Below are 25,161 nucleotides of genomic sequence, written 5' to 3'. Positions count from 1 at the left end.
ACATTGAACCAAATGAAAATGAAAATATAACACATCAAAATTTGTGGGACACAGTGGAAGCAGTGCTGAGAGGGAATTTTATAGCACTAAATACTTACCTTAGAAAAGAGGAAACATCCCCAATCAATAGTCTTAGCTCCTACCTCAAAAACTAGAAAAAGAAGAGTAAATAAACCCAAAACAAGCAGAAGGAAGGAAAGAATAAAAGTGAGATTTGAAGTCAATACAGTTGAAAAAAAAAAAAAACAGCAGAGAAAATCAATGAAACAAAAAGCTAGTTATTTGAAATGATCAATAAAATCGACAGATCCTGAACATGGTAGATGAGAGCTCTCTCCTCTTCACCCCACTCCCGCTGTTTCAGAGGGAAGCCCATTCCCAGGAGGCAGCTCCAGTCTTCAGAGCACCCCAGAGTCCACTGCTTCATTGAATCATCCAGGAAAACTCTAGCCTGTGGACAAGATGCTGATGGCCACTTCAGCACTGAGGAAATCAGGGCTAGAGGGAGCTGGGTGCTTTGCTCAAGGTCACCCAGTGGTAGGGAGCAGGGTGATCATCAAAACACAGGCTAGACAACTCTTGGCCCCACCTTGCTCTCAGTAGACTCGGCGTGGTGGGGCATGGGTGGACAGCAGGGCTTTGTGTTTTTCTCAGAGAGGAGTCCCTTCCTCTTCTCAGGCTGGAATGGGACCCAAAACCGGGCAGAGAGCCCCAGAATTGACCGGGGAAGGCCTGAAGATGGCTCCCAGCTGTATCATCCCCCATGTGCATTCGGCTCGCACTAAGGTCCAGGTATACTTTGAGGGTCCGTGGCCCATCCCCAGCGCCAGCAGATGTCATCATTGGGGGCTGGCAGGGAAAGTGGGGGTTCACTGCATGGCCCCTGGAGCCGGCCTGTCAGGTGAGAAACGCAGCCCCTTCTCCTGCTGGCTGTGGGACCTGGGGTGACCTACTTAGCCTCCCTGTGCTCCAGTGTCCTCATCTGTAAAGTGAGAATCACAGTCCCTGCCTCAGAGGTTATTGTGAGAATAAACTGGGTGAAGGGACAAGTGGCTGAGTTTCGGTAAGTTCTGTGAGTGTGTTCACCACCACCATTATCCAGAAACACCTGAGCACTGGGCAGAAGCCGAGGCGGGAAGCTGCCGTGTATGAAAGGAGGCCCTTCCGAGCCCCAGGTCCAGCCTGCTGGAAATGCCCGGCCTGGCCAGGCGCGCTGGCCCTGTGTGTGCTTACCTTCCCTCCTGCCCCTGGCTCTGCATTTTTCTTTAATGAAGTGTTTGTTTTTGTTTTTTTGAGACTGAGTTTTGCTCCTGTCACCCAGGCTGGAGTGCAGTGGCGCGGTCTCGGCTCACTGCAAACTCTGCCTCCTGGGTTCAAGCAGTTCGCCTGCCTCAGCCTCCAGAGTAGCTGGGATTATAGGCACTCACCACTACACTCAGCTAATTTTTTGAATTTTTTAGTAGAGACGGGGTTTCACCATGTTGGCCAGCATGGTCTCAATCTCCTGACCTTGTGATCCTCCCACCTTAGCCTCCCAAAGTGCTGGGATTACAGGGGTGAGCCACTGCAACCAGCCTGATGAACAGTTTTAATAAAGAGGCCTGTTGCCTGGTCTGCAGCAAAAGCCTGAAGGAGAGGGGGGGACATGCTCACAAAGTCCCATGAAGGAGCTGGTTGCAGATCTCCCTCCTTTCCCTGGGGTCTGGATGCTCCCTCAGAGGCTCTAGACTCTGCAATCAGGGCTTGGTGCAGAGGGGAACCCACACACTCAACTGGCTCTGGCTCCAGCACCCACCTGAAGTGCAGGCCTCCCCCGACCTGCCCAGCCCCACCAAGACCATCAGCTAGGGTGCGGGAGGGGATTAGCCAGAGAGAAAGCCACGCTGCAGACACCACTTACTCCCCAAATGCCCAGGAAACCTCCCGGGCCACGATTCTCCCAGAACTGCCTGGGCCATGGCGAGCTGAGAACTGCACAGCACTTCGGGGGCAGACTCAACACAGTGACCAGAGTGAGGATGCACACCCCACTTTCCAGCTCAGATCGATGCCTGATTCCAGTCCTGCACCTCAGAGAGTCATACTAAACCCTGATCCTGACCCATACTGAGCCCTGATTCTGGTCACATGCTGAGCCCTGATCCTGGCCCATGCGGAGCCCTGATCCTGGCCCATGCTGAGCCCTGATCCTGACCCATACTGAGCCCTGATCCTGGCCCATGCTGAGCCCTGATTCTGGTCACATGCTGAGCCCTGATCCTGACCCATACTGAGCCCTGATCCTGGCCCATGCTGAGCCCTGATCCTGGTTACAGTCTAAGTCCTGACCCTGAACACAGGCTCCACCCTGACTCTAATCCTCAACTAGGCCCTGACCCCAGCTATAAACATTAATCCTAACAGCCACCTGAAGAGCAGGTGCTCAGGGCAGAGGGACAGGGCAAGGGTGGCCAGGTGCAGCCCTCATCCCGTTGGCTGCAGGCTGAGATGCTGGATCCACGTGCCGGAGCCTCAGAGCCACTCACTGAAGGTGGTGGCCCATTGCCCCTGTGCTCGTGGCTCTCCCCGTCAGTCATGGCTGCTCTCCCGGGACCCTGAGGAGGGGGCTGATGTCTCTATCCCTGCTCCTCATGGGGGCACGGGTGAAAAGTTCAGGAAAAGCTCTTATAGGAAAATGATTTTCTGCAGTTAGGCCTGAAATAGCACTCACTCCCTTTCCCCAAGTTAATAACCGGTTGCCGGAGAGTCAGTGCTATTTTAGAAATGAGCGTCTCTTCGCGCCGTTCACCTTCCAGGCTGACTCAACGTCACCCCTTCACCTCTGCCCCTCAGAGGTCGGTGTCTGGATGCTGGGGCTGAGAAGGAGAAGCCCCTCAGGGTCTTAGGCCGTCAGTGGGCCCTGATGCCCACCTCGAGGTTACAGAGTGGGACCCGCAGCCAAGTTTGGTCCCTTCTTTGGGTTCCTTGGCTGCCTGTCTGCTGCCACAGCTCACACAATGCCAACAGCGACAGTGAGGATCCTGCACACACCAGCCAGATGCTGAATCGTGGACGAAGCCAGCGTGGACTCATTCAGTCCTGCTAGGAGGAGGCCACAGGCCAGAGGAACATGACAGCCCATACTATCTGCTCGGCCTGGGCAAGGCCAGGTGGCCAGTGGGTGGCCCTGAGTCTCAGTGCTACGGTGAGTCCCATGTCCAGTGTGCTCCGGCTGAGGTCAGAGCCTTGGGCTCTAACCCTGGCTCTGCAACGAGCCCCCGGGAAGCCTGGTCCCCAGGGTCAGCTAAGCAACTTGCAGTGTCCAGTGGAAAATAAAAATATGGGGTCCTGGTTTAAAACCGAGGCAATGGCAGAGGATTACACAAAGCATGCAGAACCTCTCCGTGTGGCCTCTGGGACTGCCCAAGCCACCTCCGCGAAGCTGGCCCCTCTGCCGCTGCCCTCTGTTTCCTCAGCTGCAAAACAGGTGTGTGGGCAGCCGCCCTGCCCTGTCTCAGGGCTGCTCTGAGGGTGAGATGACCGAGACACAAAGGAACAGAGAGAAGGGCAGTGTGCCCGGCTCCCCGGGGCCGGAAGTGTGAGGGCCAAGGCTGTGGCTCCTCAGCCGACATCCCTGCCGCTGCGATCCACTGTGTCTGCTTGGTCACGTGTTCTGGCTCTTCCCCCCGTGACAAGGTCCCCACCCACGAGGGGCTGGCGGTCTATGGCGAGGGTACAGGACCTGAGTCACTGATGCTCTATTCTATCAAATTGAATGCCATTGATTCTAAGATGCCATGATTCTGCATGACACTCAGACACTACGAGTGCAAAGATGCCACCGGGCTGTGACACTCCTGCGAGGCACACTCAGGGTCACCACAGCGTCTCCTGGCTGGTAATTGCTTCTGTTTCTTCCCAGGTGCGCAGCATTTCTCCTGCCTCCAGCTGCCCGGCTCGTCGTGTGCTAGGCGGCCATTGTGTCCACGTTTGTGCTGAGCAGAGCTCCCCGGGCACAGCAAGCGCCTGGTGGCTGCTTTACAAAAAAAAATACGGAGCCACGGTCATCTCCTCCAGGATGAACATTTGCCTCCCTGATGTAAAAGGGAGCCCCGCTGCTCTGTCCTTTCTTCTGTGTGTGATAAGCTCCACTCCGTGCAGAATCAGTGTCACCTTTAAAGCAATTCCATGTGGTAATTAGACCCGACCCGGCGAGGGCAACAGCACACAGAACTCAATTGAAGGAAAAGCAGCGTGAACAGCTCCGCCTCAGCCGGGTACCGCGGCATCGCACACCACCCCAAAATGAAGAGCTGCATCATACCATACAATGAAAGCCATGTCACTGCTTAAAACCACAGGACTGAACAACGAGTTCGGGAGTGCACAGGTCAGCACGTGGCCCTCGATCAGCAGGAGTCACCCTGCATCCGAGTGCAGCTGTGAATTGAGTGGGCAGCTCCAGCCTCCCGTGTGTTTGGGAGTAGACTGGCCGTGGGCGGGTCCACAGGGTCCTAGCTGGGACCGGGTGGCCCAGTCTGCGTGGTCTCCTCCTCTAGCCACTGGCCCGGGTGCCCACAGTGCAGGTGCAGGGTGCCAGGAGCAGAAGCCCACAACACCACAACTCCACTCACAAAAGCCACGCCTGCCACATGTGGTGTGGAGCCAGAGAGCGGCGTGCACGTCACTTCCCAGCTCCGCCTGAGCTCCCTGGCCTCACACTGGTGGCTGGAAAGCAGCTGTGGTGGGTGTGGGGGGTGCGCCATGGAAACTCGCAGCCAGTCAGGGGCTGGGCTTTTCAGGGGCGGCACCCAGTCCACCAGCACACACCTGGCCAGCCACAGTGTACCGGAAAGCCCACTCAGGACCAACCCTGATTCGAGGGATGGAAGACAAATAGCATCAGCTTGCCTCAATTTGCTTGAATTTTCCCAGTTTTATCACTGAAAGTCCCCCTATCTCTTAAACCCCCTCTGTCTCAGGGAAACCTTGGGAACAGATGCCACCTCTTTATGGAGAAGCAGCACCATCGTATGCCGCGAAACACATGAGGACGGGGTGAAGACTCACACGCATGTCGCGATCAACCCTCGCAAGGCAGTTGAGTCCTGCCTCCCACCAGACAGCAGCTCCCGTCTGACCGCAGCTCCCACAGATGCATCCCAACTTCCTGCCAGTGAAAACGTGGAAAGTGATTGTCTCAGAAGTGGTGAAATACGTTGGTTAAAACAGGACGGTGATGCATTGGCCGTGCTGAGCAGAAATGGGAAGTAATCAGCCCACGGGGGCGGGGCTGGGGCCAGGGCCACAAGGCCGGGCACAGAGGATGCCCCCCAGCCGAGCTCTGAAGAGCCACAGCTCACTCCCAAGTCCCAGAACAAACAGCCACTGGTCTCTTTTCTTCCTCCCTGATCAAGTGCGTACCTCAAATGGCCCTTTGAAGCCCCGCAGGCTGGGGCCGTGTGCTAGCATGCATGGTCAGGGGAGCAGCAACGTGGGGCCTCTCTGACTAGGGCATCCCTGGGGGTGACAGGCCAGAGGTGACTGTGAGTTTGGGCTTGAAAGGCTTTTTCTGGAGGGATGAAAGAGAGGCAGGGAGGGCGGGAGCAGGCAGAGGAGCCAGCGCGGCGCTGGAGAGGCAACACGCAAATACAGCAGCCCAGCACACAGCAGCAATGGCTGGGAAGAGCTGCTGAGACCCAGGATGGTGGGTCTCAGCCAGGGCTGGTCCTGCCCCCAGGGGACACTGGTCACATCTGGAAGCCTCTGTGGCTGACACAACCGTGAAAGCCGGATGCTGCTGGCCTCTAGCGAGTGGAGGCCCTGGATGGAGCTAACACCCTGCAGGTCATGGGATGCCCCAAAAAAGACTCCCCGCCCCACACATCAGGAGGGCTTAGGGTAAGAAGCCCAGAAGGAAAAGACAGCACCAGGCAGCACCAAGGCAGTGCAAAGGGTGGGGAGGAGGAGGGGCGGGCCCACCGGGTGGCCCCATGCTCCAGAGCCCCGGCCTTCCAGCCAGGCTCACCGGGACTCCCCAGCCCACGGTTCCCAGGTCCGCCAGCCAATGCGCAGGCTCTGAAGGAGGCTGTTTGCTATTCTGCCCCAGGCCCCCGGCACAGCTGGCTGGAGCCCCGGGACGCGGAGGGGCTACCCTAATTGCACTAATGGCTGGTAATCAGGCATAATGGGGTGTTTGTACACACCATCAAGCCCAGCTGCAGGTGTGGCAGGCGGGCGAGTCCCACGGGGCTCCCGGAGACTCCCCAGCGCAGCAGCTGAGAAGCCAGGGCCCACGGGCAGCCTCACTCCACATAGGTGCCTAAAATCTCCCTTGGGCTTCCCATGCTGCACAAAGCATGCCAGCTTTCCACAGACCTCGAGATTTCCAGATTTCCTGGGTGCCCCCGCCGGCTGCCATGGACTTAAAGCCCCTCAGATTGGTGGCCTGGAGAAAAGCAAAGCAAGCAGAGCCTGTGACCGTCCTCAAGTCACCAACTCCGTGGGTGCAGCAAAGAGGAGGCCATCACTGTCCCCATGTCACCCGCTGTCATGTCTGGGGGAGCTCAAGGTCCCCAAGACCACTGGGACAAAGGACACTCACAGTAATCGCTGTTGTCACCATAACCAGCCCCAAGGAGAGAGCCCTGTTCCAGATGCCACGGAAGCACCTCACACCCACGCTCTGTGGAGGGTGTATACTACTATCACCCCTGTTTTCCAGATGAGGGAAACTGAGGCTCAGGAGGACTCACGCCTGGCCCATGGCCACACGGCTGCATAGGGGTGCAGGCTGCAGGCTCAGGCACAAGCTACGCTCTGGGAAGCGGGACTAACTTTGCTGAGTCAGGTGAGCATCAGGGAAGGAATGAAGAAGAAGCACCGTTGAGCTGGGTTTTGAAGGATATATAGGAGTTGTCCTACTGAGGACTGGGAGGACGTTGTCCTTACAAAGGTGTAGGATGGTGGTGGCATCTCTTAGGCCAAGTGATGAAGGCTGAGCTCCAGGGAGTGAGAGAGGGAAAGGTGGGTCTGGAAACGTAGGTCAGAGGGCAGACTAGGGAGCCTCGACAGTGGGGATAAAGTTTCCATTCTGGAGAGATGGCACTCCTGGCTCAGGTGAGCATAGTCAAGAGGCCACACATGTCTGAGCTCAAGGGAGCAAAACAGAGAGACAGGAAGCATGGCTGGACCCAGGATCCTGCTTCAAAGCTCGACTCTGCCGCTCATAGGCTGTTTGACCTTGGGCAGATCCCTTACCCTCTCTGTGCTGCAGCCCTCTCACAGGGCTGCCACGAGGCTCAGTGGGATAAGACTCTTGAAGCAACTAGAGCATTCCCGGTGCATGGTTAGAACCCCGCATGTCAGAGTCACATGGTCCCGGTGGACCCCCGCAAGCCTCTTGAGACCAGGGCAGAGGAGGGGAGAGGGACCCCACGCCTGCTGGTGTTAAAGCTCAGGATCTCACCAAACACTTACGCAAGGCCATCCGCCCAGCAGCTTCCTGTCCAAACTCAGACTCACGCCACCCTTGTCACTGATTTTGGGAGCCAAGGATAATTGTCCCAAAACAATGAAGTAATCCTCCTCATTTTTCTTTCAAAACTTTTGTCTACCTTTACCTGCCTGAAGATACCCATAGTTTACTGTGGCATGGGGATTCCCAATAATGCCTATTCCCAAATAAATGTCATTTTCTCTTAGCCTCTCTCATGGCTGTGGGTATTTAGCTTGGCACCTCATAACAGTTGGGGCTATTATTATCACCACTCTCGCTCGATGGATGATGAAACTGAGCAGCAGATGAGGGGTGGAGCAAGGATTCGAACCCAGGCCACCCGGTACCAGAGCCTCAATCTTGCTCCCAAACCGCTGTGCTATGAGAGCTCTCTGAAGACGGGAACAGGACACAGGAGAAAATGTAAGAACTGGTCCTGAGCTGAACTGGGAACCAGGGAAAGACATTTACAGTAAGATCAAGGGACCCCCGAGAAATTTGCCAGCGCAAGGCGCCAGGCAGCCTGTGCCAAGGTCCTGTGCAGAGAAGAATGCAGACGGCAGGAAGAACTGAAATCCACATGGCTGCAGCTGTTGACCAAGGGAAGTGAGGAAGGGCCATGGAGGGTGAGGCGGGGGTGAGAGGAGAGGGTAAGTCTAGGGCCACATCCCCCAGGCTTGCCGCTGGGTGCCGTCGTCCTGGGGCCACAGAGGTTCCAGTTCGAGCAGGCAGGGCCAAGGCCCTTGTGTCACCATGTTTGGGGGGCTCAGGTCTTTAGATGCCCAGACTGCAAGAGCCTTCTCCATGGACATCTCAGAGGCACCCCGGGCTGCTGTGGCTCTCCCGTGCGACTCAGCCCTGGGGACATCCTTGGTCACTGAGGGACTGGGGGACAGGGACACAAGAGACACTGGTCACCTTGAGTTCCCTCTAGAGTGGAGGCACAGCAGAGCCAGGATCGCAACCCCAAGAGGTCGGCCCTGGGTGTGACGCACCAGTGCCTGCAAACGAAGATGATGAGGAGACCCCAGCCAGGGCAACAGCAGGAGGACAGCGGGGGTCACCTGGGCCCTCCAGGGTCCCTTTTACCGTAGCCTGTGGGCTGCAGGGTGGGTGGGGGAAGGGAGGGAGGCTTCCCGCGGGACTTCCTCCCTGTGCTAAAGACCTGGAGTCACTAAGAGCGAATGGGGTGGCTGTGGGGAGTGATCTCTAGGAGCTGCTAGTGAGAAAAACAGGGGAAGCTGTGCAGTTGCTGAGCCAGGGCGCCCGCAAATAGGAGGGGCGGGAAAGGAGAGCCGTGTGCATGTATTTAAAACAAGGGAGGGCCCCAGCAAACGCTGAAGGAGAAAGCATCTAAGCAGAGGAAGGAGAATGAAGGAACAGGACTGAACAGAGGGAACGGGCACCAGCGCCAGGATCTCTGAATCTCCCGAGCCAACACTCATGCGATTACACAACAAAATTACAGTTTTGGAAAAACAATCCCTAAAAATGAAAAGCAAAACAGAACCGTGTACGGAGTGGGTAGCACGGCCACCCGGAGGGAATCGTTTGCTGTTTCACGTTGTATTCCTGCGGGCTAGACCCCAAGGACAGAAAGAAACAAAAGCAAAAATAAAAATAAAGGACCTGGCAATATCGGTGGCTATTCCAAGGCTGCGTTTGCACAAAGATAAAATAACAAGACTGACCTCACCACGTCCGGGGAGCCCCCTTTTTCAGCCCGAGAGAAGGGAGGGCCGAACATAAAGTGGAGGAACAGAGTCAGATCCTGCAAGCCTCACTTGGATCGGCTGCAATCTGCATAGATTTGTGTTTTTTTTAATCTTTAAGGAAGTAGGTTTTCCTAGCCTGCCTGGGAACAAACCAGCTCAGGAGCAGTGAGCACGCAGCTCCCGGTGTCCAGGGACTGAGGCCACGTGCCCCTGGTAAGCTACGCGGAGAAATGGCCGATTACCGGGCTAGGCCAGGAAATAGCAAGAGGAGCCTGGAGCTGCTTGTCATCCCCAAAGCAAGGAAGCCATCAACGCTTTCTGGAGTCACGTCAAAACCATCAGGAATTGAGTCGAAGAGCTTTCCACAAGCCGAAGATGGGAGGAATTACGTATCGACGCAGATCCTAACCCTGGTGGGTTGAGACCCATCAACCCCGTACAACGTCCCACATTCAGAATGAAGAAAAGCCTCACGGGCAATCACTGGAAGACGCAAGACCAGCTTGTTGTTGGGGAAACCAGCAAATAAAGGAAGAGGATCCAGCGTGTCTCCGGTCGGTCCGCCCTACGAACCCGCAACCCTTGTCGCTGACAGCTGATGAGTGAACGCTCCTTCACTGGGAGGCATCCCACCCACGGAGAGCGGAAGGCTGAGAAACTCTCATGGCCAACCTGTGACTCCCTGATAACAGTGGGATGTGGCAGGCGATGGCAGATAATGTCACGCAGGAAAGGGACAGGCAGTCACCCTGTGCTTCCTCAGCGGGGAACACCAGTGCCCGATGCTGATATGGCTCAGAACTCCCCACCAGGGACAGGGACTGCAGGGTCCCAGGACACAGGCTGCCTCTCCACAGGTTAACTGCAAAGAGAAAAGAGGAGGCAGGGAGGGACGGGGGACCCCTGTGAACGAGGCGATCTGAGGGGCCTCTCGAGGATTCGTGCAGGCCTCATTTTTAAAATGATTTTTTTTTTTTCGAGATAGAATTTCGCTCTTGTTACCCAGGCTGGAGTGCAATGGCGCGATCTCGGCTCACCGCAACCTCTGCCTCCTGGGTTCAAGCAATTCTCCTGCCTCAGCCTCCCGAGCAGCTGGGATGACAGACATGCGCCACCACGCCCAGCTAATTTTGTATTTTTAGTAGAGACGGGGTTTCTCCATGTTGATCAGGCTGGTCTCAAACTCCTGACCTCAGGTGATCCGCCCACCACAGCCTCCTGAAATGTGGGGTTACAGGTGTGTACCACCACACCCGGCCTTCATTTTGAAAATAATTTTAATAGGAAGTTTGTTGAAAAAGTATTCATGGTATAAACAGGGAAACTGGAAGCCTGAGTGGTGGAGGGTATTATTTAAAAAATGACTGTTCTTCCCTTTCGGTGGGAGACTGGTGGAGCAGTTGTATGTTTTTAAGAGCCCTCGTCTTTCAGAGATATACTCTGAAATGTTTATGGATAAAAAATGAGCAGCTCTCTATGCAGTGACATGGAAAATGTTCATAATTTATAACCTGAAGTGAATGTAGCATGCCACAGATCAATGCATTGAATGCCATCCAATTTGTTTTGTAAAGAAAGGAACAGAGAGAGCTGTCTAGGAGGCATCACACTCAGAGAAAGATCCGGAAGGACCACGCAGAGTGTTGGCACTGGGCATTGTTGAGGAGCCCGACCACAAGGAGGGTGAGGTGAGCCCTCGCTTCTTCCTGGCAGGGAAATCCTTCTTTGCGGAGAAAAGTAAAATGACATCATCATTCTGAGGCCTCTGGTGAGCTAATGGACGGGGTATGGACCATCAGCAGCTGTCAGCACCATTAGACAAGCGAGGCCGCCAGGCCCACGTGCCTGCTGCGAGCACCCGACCCAGCACACAGCATCCTGCTGAGCGCGGCCCGGGTCCGTCTGCTGAGCCCAGCCCTGTCTGGAGTCCCCTGTGTCTCTGCCCGGGGCAGTCTGGCCTTGTCCCAAGCTGCAGTGAGCCGGGGCTGAGCTGCTGGGGCGATGGCCTGTACCAGGTCTTGCACACGCAGGGAAACGTCTCCTCCGAGCCTGTTTTTCCTCCCTGGCGCTGGAGACCATCAGTGCAGTAACTGAGGCGCCTTTGTTTGGGGAGATAAAAGCAAGGTTGTGTACTTGGGATGACTCATGACAGCTGAGAAATCAAGTGACCCAGCCATGAGCCAGGACAGCTCTGAGAGGGACAGGTGTCTCAGGGCGGTGTGAGTGCATGTAAGTTTCGGAGAAGGGCGGAGTGGGGAGGGGGCACCCCAGTTCTCCCGTTTTTTCACCTGTAGAATAGAGGCCAGCGGGAGCTCCCTCCACCCTATACCCTTCCCTGGACCCCGAACTCCAGGGCTCACCCACTCACAGTCCCCTGCCGTCCCTGGGCCTCGCGGTGTGGCCCGGGCTGTGCTCTCTGCCTGGTGTGAGCTGCCCAGGAAGCCTGAGAACGGGGTGGGTTCGGGGCTGGAGACGGTGCCTCTGAGCAGGAAAGCCTGGCCTGCAGCTTCCTTCTTGGCCCGCAGTGCGGAGCACTCTCTCTGCAGGAAAAGCTGGGGCCTCGTCCCTGACACCCACATCCTCTCCCCATCCCAGCTCTCTCCCTAATCAGGAAGCAGGTCATTACCGCCAAGGAAAACAGTCCAAATCAACCCAGCATCCTTCACCTTCTTCTCCCGCCCAAATCCTCTTCTTCCTGCAGGTTTGGCTGTGGCACCTCCGCCTCCAGGAAGCCCCGTTGCTCCCCCTCCATCTGGGCTGAGGGTCTCCCAGCCCACGCTGCTCCCACAGATGTGATTATGGAGCCTCCCTGAGTCACAGCACGCCTGCCCTGTGCTTCCTGCCTTGCCCAGTGGGGAGTCCTGGCTGTTGTCCCCAGGGTACCATCTCCTAATGCCCCACTGTTCTTCTCTGCCCCAGGGTGAGGGCCAGGCCTGTGCCAATCACAGCCACAGACACTCCAGGACCCACCCCTACCCTCGTCACCCGCCCCGTCATCCCTCTGGACTCCATGGGGGCACTGCTGTGGGGCTGGAGTCTCCCCGAAGGGGAGGGTGAGAGCCGGAGGAGCCGCAGTACCGCTGGGGGCAGACACCCTTCAGCCCTTCCTCCCCGGAACCACTTTGCCACTTGGGGGGTGCCCAGGACATGCTCTGCGTGAGGGAGATAGAGCTGTGCCTTCCCTTGCAGCAGCCGCCAGCCCAGGAACAGCCCTCTGTTCTCTCCCATACTCCCTGGCCCTTCCCCTACCCTCCCTTCCCGTGCCCTGGGGCTGCAGCTCCCTCCAGGGCCCCAACACACGGCCCTATGTCAGGCTTTGCGTGCTGCTCCTTCTGGGCACCTCAGCTCACCCAGGCCAGGCCCCTTAGATAATGCTCAGTCAGCATTAGCTCAGCCACCTGGGCTATGCACACGGGGGCCAAAGAGTGTCGCCATCACTGGGACACAGTCTCTGGAGACCAGAGGCGCTCCAGGGAAAACAGAAGGGTCATTTGGTTTCCATAAGATGAGTCCGAGGCCTGTGGCCAGGGTGATTTTCTCATCTTGTGGCCTTTTTTAAGTCATCTAGGGAAATGCAGACATCCTCCACTCCAGGAGCAGTGACACCGGGGCACGCGGCCGTGATGAGCAGGTGGCACAGTCCCCACCTGGGATTGCCGCTGGGGGCTGCCAGGCAGGTGGCACAGCAAGAATGTCCTCTCAGATCTGCGTGGGTGGCGGTGGTGCAGTTGCTCTATAGGTAGAGTGAGGGAGGAGCGGGCGGGAGAGGAAGGGAGGACGAGGAGGAGGAGGGAGGAGGCAGTGAGGATGACGGCGACTCTCAGCTCCAGGGACCCCCCACAGGAGGGCTGCACGTTCTGAACCCAGGTCCCTGTGGCATGGCCCGCGGGGCCTGCCTTCCCATCGCAGCATTTGTCACACCACAGTACTCTGTTCCCCTGCCCAGCCCTGCCCCCCACTAGCCCGAGGGGCCTGGGAGCCGCTCCGCGTCTCGTGCACCCCAGGAGGAAGCATCTCGTGTTTGGAGTGATGTTGCACCACCGGTGACAGTGGCGGCCCCGCAGCGTGGCGCCCACGGCCACTCTCTTCAGTGCCCACACCCACACCCCACAGAGCACACTGCTCCTTCCTGCCCCTCCCATGCCGTCTTTCCCCTCCCCGTGCTCCCCGCCGGCTGCTGTGCGGCCCGTGGCTCGGGAGGAGGGGACAGCCATCCCCAGCCTGCTCTGCAGACTCTCCAGGGCTCTCCAGGCACCTCCAGCCCGTGGCTAAGTCCTCCTCTGTTGCCCTCATCCTTGCACCAAAACACCGCTTTATTCAGCCCGTCCTCACGAGAAGTTTTCCAATTTGGGGCTCATTCCGGAGAGGCCCCTCCAGCCTCTCTTGAGTGCTCCATGCTCCACTTCAAGTCCAGATTCTCCAGCTCAGATAATGACCTGGCGAGGAGAACGGAGAGGGGAAGATTACCTCTCCACACAGCTGCACTCTGCAGTCTCCCGCATGAAAGCCACCCTGAGTTGAGGCGATTTTCGTGTTTAATTGAACTCTGCAGATTGGAGGAGAGTGAGAGACAGCACCCCAGCCTCGGCTGACCCCAGCAAAGCCACCCGACGGCTCTTGCAAGAAGGGTCTACTGTTCCCATGTTGCAGAAGAGGAAGGCGAGGCTTACAGCGATTCCGTGACTGCCCAGGCAGGTGGTAGCCGGATAGAGGCCCCTGAAAGCGCAGCGCAGCTCACCCAGGTAGGGAGGCTCCATCGTGAGCACCCCACCTGCCCCCTGCGCAACCCTCCCGGCCTCCCAAGGGCACTCACAGGAAATGCTGGGTCTGGAGCCAAGAGCCCCGGCCTCCCTGGCTGTGTCCTCAGACCCGGCCCTCGGAGTCCCGCAGAACGCCTTACTCCACCTGCTCATGTCACACCTGGGGCCATTTAGCCCAGGCACAAAGACCAAGCCCTCAACTCCAGTCCTCATCCTGCTTGGTGAGCCTCGTGTCCCAGCATGGATACTCCACTCCTTCTCTGGGCCTCAGTTTCCCCATATGTAGCATGGGTCTCAAGGCCCTCCCTCTGCCCAAGAACTGCAGGGGAAGCCTACCCTGGCCACGAAAGGCTCTGAGCCTGTGTTGATGCCCTCCATCCTCCCGCCGGCCCCTGACCCCCAGCCCCGCTCCCAAGGAGCCTAACCTGGGCCGGGCCTGTCTCCCTGCCCCAGTCACCGCTGCTCCGGGGTGGAGGCTGAGAGGGAGGAAAGTCCCACCCGCGAAGGGCTTTGCCGGCTGAAAGGCTGTCATGTTTTCTGCAAAGGACAAGATTTGCTGGGTTATTCAGCACACGCGGACCCGCAGACTGTGGCCAGGAGATAAGGAAATCTCCTCAAATGACTGTGGGAGGGAGCCTGCGTCCCTTTTTTCTTTCTTTCTTTCTTTTTTTTTTCTTCTCTCAACTTGGGTATTTTCAAGCTTAGAAGTGACTGCTCTAATCAAACCAAGAGGCCAGCGGTGGGAGGCGGATTTGCGCACAGAAAATGGGAAGTTTAAGGAAAAAGGAAGGCAGGGGTGGGGGAGCTTGTTCCAGAAACGTGGAAACAGCATCTCGTGGCTGGATAGGGATGGCACGGCCCCAGCCTCCACGGTGGGAACCTGGAAATGTGGAGCAGAGGCACGGCCTCCCTTTGGAAGCTGCAATCTCAGCGGGGAGGCAGAGCTCCTGCAGGAAGGCCCGGGTCGGACGGCAGAGACAGCCACACCCAGGCTTCATCTGGTGAGGGCGGCAAGGCCCTGTCCTGGGCGGGAAGCCCCAGCACCCCCACCAGATGCTCTCAGGGGCTCCTCAGGACATGAACCCGATGCACACCAGCTGCCTGGGCCCTGCGGGCTGCCCTGAGCACGCTCCGGCATGGCAGAACGGGACCCCTCCCCACAGCTGCTCCCAGCCCCTTTCCTCCCCGCCGTGCCCACCATGGAGCAAGCCACAGCCTGAGTCCCCTCTCGGGAGTGTCATGTTCTTGCTGCAGGAACCCAGGCAGGGCTTACCTAGCCACCAGTCCCGCCAGGTACGTGCCAAGGTGGTCGTCACGCGTCCACTCCTGGGCGGCAGGAAGTGTTGGCCTGAGTCCAGGCGGGTGCCGCGCCTTCCACTGTTGCTGTGGTCCTGACCGCAGGGGAGTGGGTGAGCCTTACCCACCCGGGACGGAGGCCCAGACAAGGCCACATCCCTCAGAGAAGCAGGCTTCAAGTTTATCCTCCACTTCCATGCGAAAGCAGACTTGAAAGACGCAAGCACATGTCTGGAAACACTTTAAAAGGTGACCAGCGACCCAGGAACAGCCTCTCACTCTCCCTCCGGCAAGTCCGCTATCGCCGCATCTGGCGCTCAGGCCTCCCCACACACTGTTCCTCTGCCCAGAACGCTTAGCGCTGCGCTCTTCGTGGGGAAGCTGGCTCCTTTTCCTCTCTTAAGTCTTGACTCCCTTGTCTCCTCCTCCAGGCAGCCCTTGCAGACTGCCCCCCACCACGTCCTCCACCCCAGTCCTTGCTGCTTTCCCTCGCCAGGGACGACACGACACTCAAGTTTGTCACTTGAGTCAGTCTGTCCCCAACCCCCCGCCCTGCCAACAAGAATATCAACTCCATGAGGGCACAGGTGAGCTCCTTGCACCCCAGGGTCTGGCCCATGGTAGGTGCCTCAAAAATCTTTGCTGAATGAAGGAGGAGTTCCTGCAGCCTCCCTGCCTCCACCTGCGCTCCCCGGTCACACCCACCAGCTATGCACACATCGCAGACATCTTCCTGCTGAGCTTTCCACGCCTGCCAGTGAAAGCCACCACAGGCTGGCAGGGGGCACGGGGGGGCCCTCAGGGCATGTGTCACCTTTCTCAGTAGCCTGCCCAGTGTGCTCGCCCTCACCTGTCCCCACTGCAGGGGGTTGAGAATCATGAAGACAGCATTTTGCACCCACTCTCATTAAGAGGTGGCATCAGTAGGTCCTGCCTGTAACCGCAGCTGTTTGGAAGGTCCAGGCAGTAGAATCACTTGAGCCCCGGAGTTACAGACCAGCCTGGACCACATAGCGAGATCCCTTCTCTACAAAAATCTAAAAGTTGGCCAGGCATGGTGCCATGTACCTGTGTTCTCAGCTACTCGGGAGGCTGAGGCAGGAGAATTGCTCGAGCCCTAGAGGGTGAGGTTACAGTGAGCTATGATTGCACCACTGCACTCCAGCCTGGGTGACAGAACAAAACCCTGTCTCAGAAAAAAGTAGTGCTGTCAGCAGCCCGGCCCTGAGTCCGTGGCACTCTGTGGCCCACAGAATGTAGCAGGGCTGGCACTGTAAGCTCCAAGCCCTGGCAGTGAGGGCCCAGCAGTGCCCACTCTCACCCTCTTGGAGGCCAGCACCACGCAGGGACATTCCACTGACCACTGATACCTTGTCACTCCCCGAGTGAAACCTGTCATTCACCTACCTAAAAACCTGCCCTCGGCCCTCCTGACAGAGCCACAGAGGGCAGCAGGGGTGGAGGGGCCCAGCCGGGGGCAGGTCTCAGGCTTCATGACAGACAAGCACGTGCCCATGGACCGATGCAGGGCCTGCACACGGCTGAGCTGCCCTGAGCCGAGGGCCTTTGCTGGCATTTCAGCAACGCCCCACAGCCAGCGCCACTGCAGCAGCTGGTCATTCTATGGCCCTGACTGCCGGGGGACACCCTCTCTGAACCCCACTGTTGTGTGATTTCTTGACGAATGTTGGAGGCCACCGAATGCAGGCAGTGTGTTTTCTCAGAGCACCCCTGGCTCGGTCTCGTTCTTTAAATGAGAGCCCTTTCTGCCGTCACTGAGGCGAGCAGCTCCTCCCCACCCCAGGAAGGGTCCCGGGCTCCGTGCTCGGCGTGCACAGGATTCTCGCCCTGTGCCATCTGGGCAGCAGCTGCAGCAGGGGTTGGTTTTGTTCAGAAAGTCCCTTCGTGCCTGGGTGCAGCTGCTGGAGGAGCCAGTCTGTGCACCGCCTGGGAGCAGGAGTTTTCCTCCATCGTGGCCTTTGGTCTTGGTCCAGGGTCCAGGGCCTAGCGTTCCAGGGTTCCAGCAGGTGACCTTCCTGCACCACCACCCAGGGACCTGCCCAGCGGCCCTGAGCGTGCCGACCACTGCTCCATACACGGGTGCTCCCTTGCAGGCACAGTGCCCCTGCCTGGCCCCAGCTCCAGCACAGGCACAGGGAGCCCTCTCCACACCTGCTCGTTCCGCCTTGCCCGTGTGGCAGCAGCCAGGCTGGGTGCTTCCAGCCCTTCGTGCAGTCCCTGCTTCCTGGCACCCCTTGCTGCCCACCACTCAGAGGGCAATGCCCAGAATGTGAGCGTCCCTGTGTCCCTACTGCTGAAGAGCAGGCATCTCACCCTCCACACCAGTGACACCCAGGCAGGCAATTCCCTAGATTGAGGCCACCCTACGCAGAGTCGGGTGCTCAGACGCATCCCTGCCTCAACCCTCGAGGTGCCAGTAGCACCCCAGCTGCAGCTGTGGCAATTAAACATGTCCCAGGACATCAATGGACAGAGCAGACATAGCCGATGCCCCTGCAGGCAGGACCCCACTGCAGGCGGTCCCCCCACACACAACCTCACACCGCGGGCTCAGGCCACCACAAATGACCAGCATTTTCCAGCCCCCTCCGGCTGTTCTGCACTTCATGACTTGGCGTCTACTGTTCCTTCTGCCAGGAATGCCCCCCAGCAACTCCCCAACATCCTAGAACTCCTCGAAAGTTCAAATCAGCTCCCATCACCCCCTTCTTAAGTCCCTAAGAGGCAGAGTCAGGATTTTTTTCAGCTTTGAGTGACATGAACCCAACTCAAATTAGCTTAAGGGAAAGGGAGGGCGTCAGTCTGAATCCAGCCAGGGCAGAAAACCCTCCAGGGGCTCCAAACAGAGGAAACATGACACCGGAAGTGTTCACGCAGGAACCTGAGAGCTGACCAGGGAGCACAGAGGCCGCCCAGGGATCAGCACCCTCAGCCCAGCTGAGCAGGGCAGGTTTCCAGAGCCTCCGGGCCACCCCCCCATACACACATGCAATGGCGGCTGCCCACGGGAACTAGGACGTGGAGGGAAGAAGGGCACCGGCAGGTACTGGAGCCAGAGGACACCCTACCAGCACCAGCAAATGGGCAGAGAAGAGGGGGAGTACCCTGACCCTCCTCCCATGGGCAGAGAGGAGGGGGAGTACCTGACTCTCCTCCCACACTCTGAAGCTGAACCTTCAACATGGTTGAGAAGCTGCGAACTGCACCGAGCCATAGTGCTGGCTTGCAGGGAAAGTCCCCACAGAAAAGAGGATCCTGGGGAGACCCAACAATGACTGACCCTCACAAGCATCCGCCTATGTAATCAGGATGAAGTCCAAACTGCTGAACATGCCTGCAGGGCCCTGAGCTCAGAGTCCCACCTGCTGCTGCTACGTCCCAACCACAACGCATGATTTCAGCTTCTGAAATCAATCGTGTCCCCTCTTCCTGCCCCAAGGCCTTGCCCACACCATTCCAGGGCCTTTGTCCACACTGTTCCGGGACCTTTCCCATGCTGTTCCAGTACCTTTACCCACACTGTTCCAGGACCTTCACCCATGCTGTTCAGGGACCTTTCCCACACTGTTCCAGGACCTTTCCCATGCTGTTCCAGGACCTTCACCCACGCTGTTCCAGGACCTTTCCCATGCTGTTCCAGGACCTTCACCCATGCTGTTCCAGGACCTTTCCCACGCTGTTCCAGGACCTTTCCCATGCTGTTCTAGGACCTTCACCCACACTGTTCCAGGACCTTTCCCATGCTGTTCCAGGACCTTTCCCATGCTGTTCTAGGACCTTCACCCACGCTGTTCCAGGACCTTTCCCATGCTGTTCCTGGGCCTTCACCCACGCTGTTCCAGGACATTTCCCAAGCTGTTCCAGGGCCTTTACCCACGCCGTTCCAAGGTCTTTGCCAATGGTACTCCAGGCACCTGTGTCTGTGCTGTTCCAGGGCCTTCATCCACACGGTTCCAGGCACCTGTGCCATGCTGCCTACAGCGTGGCTGCCCAGTCTTCACATTTCCTCAGGTGTGACTTTCCCTGCAAGGGCCGCCCTGACTTCCAGAGGGAAAGGAGGGCATCCCGCCCCACCCCACGCCCCGTGGCCGCCCCACATCTGCAGTGTCCCCACACTGGTGCCTGATAGACACATCTCCCTTTGCCTGATGGGGCCGGGCAGGTTGCCACTTTCAGCCCTGAAGGGCTGGCACGAGGCTGGAGGTGCAGAGCACTTCCGTGGGGCCAGAAGAGAGAGGCAGGGCCTGCTGGGGAGCCTGGCGCGGTCTTGTGGGGAAGCCCCCAGGTGGAGGGAGGGGAAAGCATGTGCCTGGCGCCTCTGACAGTGGCCTCGCCCAGCCCCAGCCCCTCCGCACAGGGTGAGGTCAGTGGGCATGATGTTTTGCAGCCCCTCCGTTTAAAAAACAGAGGTTAGGACGTTCCCTAGAGGGAGCAACTTGCATTGAAACAGACCGTAGTGAGACCCCAACACAAGAAGCTGCCACCCAGGGCTGCGGGTGCACACAAGCGATGTCATGAAACATTCCCCAAGATTCTCAGCTCCTAAAGGACCTCTGAGGTGCAAATGGAATCGCTCAGCATTGGGGACAGGCAGAAGGACAAGGAGACATGGAGTGGGGGCAGAGGGCTGCCCAGCCAGCTCTGCCAGGGCAGAGGGCCAAGTGCTGAGGCCGTGTGCACGAAGCAGGTCATGGAGCGGGCATGTGGCCCCATCTGGTGAGTAGCTGAGGCCCGCAACAAGCCCCGGCCGATGAGGGGTTCACTGCCGAGGCCCCATCAGCCTGGAGACAGGGCAGCTCCGGAAACGTCCCTGGCCTCTGGCTGCTGGTGGTACCCTAAGAAGGACCCTGGCCTTTGGAGGGAGGAAGCTGGACCACCACTGCCACCCAGAGGCTGGCTGGGTGCCAGGCTGCCAGCTCAGGAACAGCCCGAAACCAGCCAGCCAGGCCAGCAGGCCCTGCAGAGAGGCCGTGTACCTGAGCCCTGCAACTCCCTCCACAGGCCCAGGGGGTCTTCAGGCCACACCCTGAGGCCCGGAGAGGGCACAGAGATGCCCAAGGACCCTGAGAGCCAGCGGCAGGCAGCACGGGCTCCAGAGCCTTCACTCACTTCCCCGAGCTCACAGACGCCCCTCCCAGGACTCACAGCCTCAGTCAGGAAGGGGAGCTGGAGCCTGGGAGGCCCCCCAGCCATGCAGGGACCCAGCTCCTCCCCATCAGTGCCCAGCAGCCCCAGCTTCACATGCTTCTCTCCCCAGACCTGGGCTTCCTGGCCACACCCAGCTGACTGCCTGCCAGGGGACACCAGCTGCTGCCCAGACCCGCACCAAGGCCCGGCCCAGCCTGCTGGTTATCTCAGGATAATAATAATAACAGCAGTAGTAACAACGTCATAAAAGCAGGCCAGACACAGTAGCACACCCTCCTAATCTCAGTGCTTGGGAGGCCAAGATGGGAGGACTGCCTGAGGCCAGGAGTTTAAGACCAGACTGAGCAACATAGCAAGACCGCCACTCACCCTGCAAACAGTTTAAAATCAGGTTGTGGTGCTGCGCACGGGTAGTCCCAACCCCTCGGGAGGCTGAGGTGGAGAATCGCTTGAGCACAGGGGGTCGAGGCTGCAATGAGCTGTGATCACGCCACTGAACCACGTCTGCCTAGGCCACAGAGACCAGCTCTCAAAAGAAAAAAAATGAAAAACTTTTAAAAAGTCGTAAAAACAAAAGCATAACCCAGCCTCCAAATCACGGGCTGGATGGCACAGACAGGCTGCCTCCCACACCTCAGCTGAGCCCCTCGGGACCCGTGGCTGCCCCGGGTGCCCTCTCGCTGGCTCTCCCACGCCCTGCAAACCTCTCAGCGGGTCCCCAGTGCTGCAGCGCAGTGAGGCCTACCGCTGGGAAACCTCCCAGGAGCACCAGCAGGTCCACCTCCACCTGTCTCCAGCGGGGCTGCCTGCTTTCAGCCACACCGCGACAGTTTCACAGAGGACAAGCTCCAGGCCTATGAGGGAAAGTGACGAAGTGGGGAGGCCGGCGGAGCGTGGCACCCAGCGGCGGGGGGGAGGGAGCAGCGGGCAGCTCAGCCACAGGGCGTGGCCTGGTTACCCCCACCGCTGCCCTTCAGAGGCAGGTGTCCAGCCAAGGCATCACCCGGGAGGAGGAACCATGAGTGGCCGCGTCCCCTGCAGCCTCCACCCCCCGGGCCACACTCAGGACTTGAGTGTCCTCTCCCACCGTGGCCCCTGACCTGCTTCCAGACTCAACAACCAGGACTGTCACCCAGGATTCCAAACCTCCCAGCCCTGAGCCTCAGCTGTGCCCAGCGCACCACAGAGTCTCATTCTCAACTGTAAAATGGTGGAAGGTGCCACTCAGGGCAAGCCATGGGGGCTGGCTGCCACCTCGCACAGCTCCATGGAGGGCTCAGCCGTCACTGCGGGTCCTGAGCTGTACACGGACCCTGGCACAGTGGAAGTACCCGGTGGGAAGTCTCCTCCCTCCTGCAGTCTCAGAGGCAAGAAAGTGAGGCTGAAAGGGACCTAAGAAATGCCGGTGATGGAAATCCCCGTCATCAAATGGGAAATGGCTGCCCAGAGAGGGGACAGGGCCTGGTGCTGGAGACACAGCTGTGGTGCAGCCCTGTCTCCTGGCGCCGCCTTTCATCAGACACATTGGTCCCTGGTCTGTGATGGTCCATGCTCTGCCCTGGGTCCCAGGGAGGCCAGAGTGGGCTGGGGATCCAGCACGAGGGCTGCGGGGCTCTGGATCCAGCTGGCAGGGCCGCGCGATGGGAAAGAGGGCACAAGGGCCTTAGCACTGACAACCACGGCAGGCCCTGTGCTGTCCCTCACAGCCTGGGAGGCTGGTCATGCTCCCCACGGGACACAGGAGGAGCCAGCCCCAAGGCCACCCATCCACCGGGAGCAGCTGGGGAGGGGACTCTGGCTGGCAGAGTCCAGAAACCGAAACCGTTCCCACTCAGGTCCTCCACTCTGACACACGCCAGTTCGGTGCGCACGCTCAGAGCCACACAGGCTTTCCCCGCTGCAGCGTGTGTTATCATCATTATTCCAGTTCTAATTCTGTAATCATCCTGGAGAAAATGTCAGTTCTTCTCTTCCTTTGCTCACTTTTCCCATGGCCACCCTGCCACTGGGGCAACATGGCGTGGTTGATAATGAGGGAAGGGCTCGGGCTGGGGAGGCAGGCTGTAGTGTGTCCAGATGAATACTCACACTTCAATTTTGCCAAAAAAGTAATCATAACGAAAACAATATGATTCCCCACCACGGACCACCACCACCAGATGGCAGCTGTCTGGGGCCACAGAGGGAGCTGTGTCCTAAGCCAGGGAGGTCACACAGACAGACAGCCCCCTGCAGCCCTTAAATGACAACCTGAAACTGGCTGGGCACCTGCCCAAATCCAACCAGGAGCTGGCATCGGCAGTCCCTGCTACAGATGGCTTCACAGCAGGCCCACCGGTCCGTCCTTCACCACAGGTCAGCTGAGCTGCCATCCCCGGGAAGGCCCTGAGTCTCAGGCATGCTGGAGGGGGTGGGGAATGGACCCTGCCCAGAAGGGAAGGTGAGAGGAGGTGCAGAGGGCAGAGAGGGCAGGAGACTCCTGGCTGCCTCACAAAGCAAGGAAACCTGGAAGCATAGACTCCAACCCCTTCATTTTGCAAATGAGGAATGAAACATCAGAGAGGGTAAATGACTTACCCAAGATCACACATGACAGGGTGAAAATTACACCCAGAGCTTCCATCCACCAGACCAGGGCTTTTGCTGGGCGCTTAGCTCCCCCATTGTTTAATTGCTAATAGGAGAGACAACCCAGTTTTACTGCTAGAAAGGTCACAGGCGCCATCCACCCCCTCACCCAAAATCTATCCATCCAGACATCCTCCTGCCCTGCCATGTGTCCACCCATCTGTTCATCTACCCATTTCTCCATCCACATATGCTTCTATATCCATCCTCCACCCACTCATCCTTCCATCCATCCATCCTCCCATCCGCCCATGCACCCATCCACTCACCGTCCACCTACTCATCCATCCATTCATTCATCCATCCACATATGATTCTATATCCATCCTCCACCCACTCATCCTTCCATCCGCCCATGCACCCATCCACTCACCACCCACCTACTCATCCATCCATCCATCCATCCTCCCACTCACTCACATTCATCCATATACGCATCTATATCCATCCTCCATCCATTCATCTGTCCATCCATTCTCCCATCCATCCACCACTCAATCTATTAATGCATGCATCTACCCAGCCACTCACCCATTCATCCATCTACCCATCTACCCATTTATCCAGCCACCCACCCACCCATCCATCCATCCATCCACCCCTTCCTCATGTGCCCACCCACCCATCCATCTAGCCATCTAACTATCCTCCAATCCATCCGCCCACCCATCCATCCACCCACACACCCGTCCTCCCATCCACCCACCCATCCACTCATTTATCCATACACCCATATACCCATCCATCCACACCTTCCTCTTTACTCACCCGCCCATTCATCCACCCTCCACCCATTACCACTCATCCACCCTCTCTCAGGGCCATCTATTCATCCAGTGTTTGCTGAGCATGTCTCTGTGCTCCTGGCTGTGCACTCAACAAAAACAGTGTGACGTTATAACTGCAAAAGACCCCAGAATTCATCTGCCCTTTCTACATGTGGGGGAGCAGTACTAAGAGGGAGCAGAAAACGAGGAGCCAATCGTTCTTAAAAACAATGACGCTCCTGCCGCTCCCACCCCGCACCCTCTCCAAGTTCCTCGCCCTGCTGCTCTACCCACAGCCCGCACTTGCCAATTTCCCCACCCCCACCACCATGTTACCCACCAGGGTGAGGGGCAAGCCCTGAACCTTTTCTTCCTCCCCGCCTTAGGCTGTAGGCAAAACCAAGGAGCCCCGGACCCTGCCTCCCATGCCTAACAAGACCCTCAGGAGCAGACGGGTGAGTCAGGTTCTGGCCCACACACCTGCCTCCTGGTGTGAACACCAGGGGCCACAGGCCTGCTGTGTCTGGCTCCTCACCTTGTCCCTGCCATGACCCTTCTCTGGATCTCAGTCTGTCCACCTGTGCAAGGTGACACTAGGACCAGACAGGCTCTAGGGCCCAGGGCATCCTGACTCACAGAGCAGGGTTGGTGGGGGACCAGGGACCGGAAGCAAGAGGTGGGGGTGGGGTTGCGGGTGAGTGCGGGGGGCTGGCACAGGGTCGGCCTCCCAGGCTGCTGTCAGTCAGCCCTGCTCTGAGCCAGCATCTCAGAGCCTGGAGACCGTTCCCCAGCTCCCCCTCCCCGATGACTCACCTCAACAACACCTGATGAGTCACGCTGCTGGCAACAGGGGGCCCTGCTCCAGCCGCCCCCACTCTGAGGACTCAGCCCAGCCAGGGCACAGCCTGAGTGATCACTGCCCCCGCCAGGGAGAGAAGCCCTGGAGGAGGAGGCAGGTGGGACTCAGCTCTGGAGGGGCTTTGGAGCCCACTCCTCGAGAAGCCCATTCCCGACGCTTTCGACAGTGAGACCACCACGGCCCTGAGAGGGGCTGACTTGCCTAACGCCACACAGCTCACCTGGGCAGCGAGCGGGGATCTCCACGTGCCTCCTGAGCACAGCTTTGCTGCCCCTGCTCTGTTCCCTCCCACCACGTGGGTGGGGCTTACATCACCAGAGCCCGATGCAGGGCAAGGACCCCTCGTCCTAGCCACACTCATGCCCACCTCTTGGCTCTCGTCCCCTCCTCACCCTTCACTGAAGAGAAGGCACTCTGCCCTCGCAGGTTCGGGGCCAGCCACAGCCCCACAAGGGGGTATCGCTGTCCTGGCCAGTGGAGCCAAGGTTTT

This window comes from Saimiri boliviensis, chromosome 15, assembly GCF_048565385.1.
Source record: "Saimiri boliviensis isolate mSaiBol1 chromosome 15, mSaiBol1.pri, whole genome shotgun sequence".
Classification (NCBI taxonomy): Eukaryota; Metazoa; Chordata; class Mammalia; order Primates; family Cebidae; genus Saimiri; species Saimiri boliviensis.
This window is presented reverse-complemented; position numbering follows the sequence as displayed.